The sequence below is a fragment of the Pollicipes pollicipes genome, unplaced genomic scaffold, assembly GCF_011947565.3.
Source record: "Pollicipes pollicipes isolate AB1234 unplaced genomic scaffold, Ppol_2.1 Scaffold_7231;HRSCAF=8579_pilon_pilon_pilon, whole genome shotgun sequence".
In the NCBI taxonomy this organism is placed as follows: domain Eukaryota; kingdom Metazoa; phylum Arthropoda; class Thecostraca; order Pollicipedomorpha; family Pollicipedidae; genus Pollicipes; species Pollicipes pollicipes.
Genome location: NW_023597034.1, coordinates 26977856 through 26980822, shown reverse-complemented (window position 1 = coordinate 26980822; position 2967 = coordinate 26977856).

Sequence of the window (2967 nt, the reverse complement as noted above, 5' to 3'; positions counted from 1 at the left end):
GCCCGACGCACCGACTCGGGCCCAACTCCACGACTCGGGCCCGGCCGACTCGGACGCGCAGCTGCGCACCGCAGCGGCGTCGGCGTCGGCGGGCGGTCGTGACTCAGAGCGCCGTCTGAATGAACGGCGGCGGTTTGGAGGCTGACGCCCTGCCGTCGGCCGCCATGTGCCGGCACCGCCATCTGGGTGTGTGCCGGCGTGTGTGTGTACTCTATTAGTCAGCCGTCACCGCGCAAGCCGGCCCGCCGGGTGCCAGGCCGCCCGTTTGCCGCTACTCATGTTGCGAGGCGCAGCTGCCGCGGTGGAGAAGCGTGGCGTCGCCGGGGCGTGGGCCTTGAAACGCTGCGCACTGCTCGAGTAACTGGATGCGGTTCGTGGTATGTTCGTTTGATAGCGTGAGTCACTTTCTGAACGGAAGTGGCAGAGGCGATCGTGGCGCTGACGGATGCTGGTGGTGTCGAGCGTTGCACTCGCCCGTCGGAGTTTCAAACTGCCGACGGAGATATCCGAATCAGAGGACTGCACGTGAAGCAAGATTGTGTCACTGTACTGGACTTGGATAGACTTTTCTCGACCTCTCTGTACCACAGGTCGCGTTGTCGCCTATGGGCCAAGATAAAGCTGATCTGGCAGCTGCTAACTGAAGGCTGACATTTGTCTGTCTCGGTGGCTCAGTTGGTTAGAGCGCCAGCCGCCCGATCTACCTATCCGTGGTGGGATGGGTGCGAGTCACTTCGGGCGTTCGGTACTTGACCTTGACAGGTATTGCCTGTGGTCAGTGGAGGCAGCCATGCTATATGTCGGTTGACGTCGGGGGCAGGACGGACTGCGCCGAACATCGAGTCACGTTGAACTTTCGCCACCAAATTCTGCCGTTGCCCTGGAATTACGCGGTCGGATGGCAGGGGTCAGTGCTCGCACAAAAAGCACTACATAGCGTGAGCTTTGGACCCAAAATCCATCCATTGGAAGGCACGCACTAACTGTTTAAAACAATGACGAGCCACCTGGCGTCAACCTGACACCGAAGCGAGACCAACAGTCAGAAGCTTGCTCCATGACGGCAGTGGCGGTCAACAGCCAGAGCTGCTGTTGTCAGCAGCCAGCGGCCGCGGGATGCCAGCGGCGGTCATCGCCGCGGGAGATCCACCGGAGCGGGGCTGTTGTCAGGCCGGTTCAGCCGGAGCGGTGGCCGGCCGGCGGCGCGGCCGCGCCGCGGCTGGGAATGTTTGGCCGCCGCGGCTCGGATGTCCTGCAGCGTGCTGCAGCCGGCGGCGGCGACGGCGGCGGAGGCGACTGCGCCACGTCCGGGTGCCGGGCCCGGCCGGCGCGGCGGCGCGGCTGACGGCCACATGGCCGTCGCAACGGGCACGTCACAGCGCGCAGTGCCGGCACCTGCCGGACTGCGCCCGCTGGACTGCCCCCGGCCGTGGCGGAGGGTCATGACCTCGCCACGCCGACGCCAACGGCCGCGAGCCATGGCCAGCTGGGCACCATCGCCGGCCACCGGGCCGTGTGAAGAGGAAGACGCCGCCCGGCCACGTGGTCCGGTCATTTTCAAGGGCACTGTGGCGTCGCTGCTCAGGCTACTGCACGTTTGAAAAACGCGCTCTGGCGGCACGTGGTTGTACAGAAGCATAAAGCCGTTCTAGATTACTTGGGAATTGCTGTGTACAGGCACAGTCCAGGAGAGGGGGAAGGGATGCCGTTTCCCCTTCCTCTTAAACACCACATTCCCACATTCCTCCATGGAAGACTCTTGCTACAAAAACGTGATGGGTCCTCACCGAGGCCGTCCTCTCGCCCTGGAGAAAACTCCGGTTGCGCCCCGTTTCTTGGTACTCGGGACTGGGGACGTCTTCGTACTCAGGACTGCGGACTCCTGTACAACCACGGTACTCAGGAATGGTACTCCGGACTGGGAATGACTTGGTGGCGAAAAGCCAAATGCTGAGTAGATAAAACGTACATGAAGATCATAAGTTAATTTTCCTCACCATGCAACCTGAACAGCACGTTTTCATTCCTATTAGTCGTCGAAATGCGTTAACATTTAGCCAGACACGCTATATTGCTCCGCGGCTGGGAATAGCTTCAGAGTATGATTCACAGCGCATCGGGCTGATTCCCGTTCCAATCAGCGCAACGTAACTTTAAGTGGACTTCGATTTTAACCCGTGGAGCGAGGACATCCATGGAATGGACCCCGTTGGAGTTGACAACGTTAGTGGCAGTTTTAGAGTCACGGTTGTGAGTTTTATACAAGCCTTAACGTTTATCAGCAAAGCATCAATGTTGATGGCAAATTATGCAGATCCGTGAACATCCCATTGTGTTCACATATAATGCTTTATTATCCACATGCATCGTTTGCATTTCTATTTGAGTTTACTCGCCGATGTTTAAGGAAGCTCAAATGGGACTCCGACTCTCAAAAAATTATGAAACAGCAACCCCTCCCTGACTGAACAAAAACTTTGTTTGATTTCCTGGTCGCCTCTAACCGCATGCAGAGTCAAGCATAAGCAAGGGCGGATCTGAAGCACAGCCTTGATAACCAAAGTTCAAAGATCTATCATGATTTTCAAAACCTCATCGAATATCGATTACTTTTGCATCAAGGATGTTCTAAAATAATCTTCCACAGTCAAAAACTGCTCCGACTGTCTCAGATGTCCAGAAACGTGTCGTATTTACGCCACTTGGCCATGTCAGAGGAGGTGGTGCGGTCCGACTGGTTGCTATGCATCCGCATGTGAGCACAAATTTACTTCTCGCAGCGTTCAGGGGAGTCGGATGCCTATCCCCAAACGTCATGCACTCGCGCGCTATTTTCTCCTCAACGCAAACAGACAGTATACCCACACGGTCCAATCCTGACGGAGCTTGGCTATTTCCGGTTGATTCATCGTCTTCTCTGCGTAGGTACCAGCGAGTGGGCTGTCTCTCCTCGTTTCGTCCCAACCG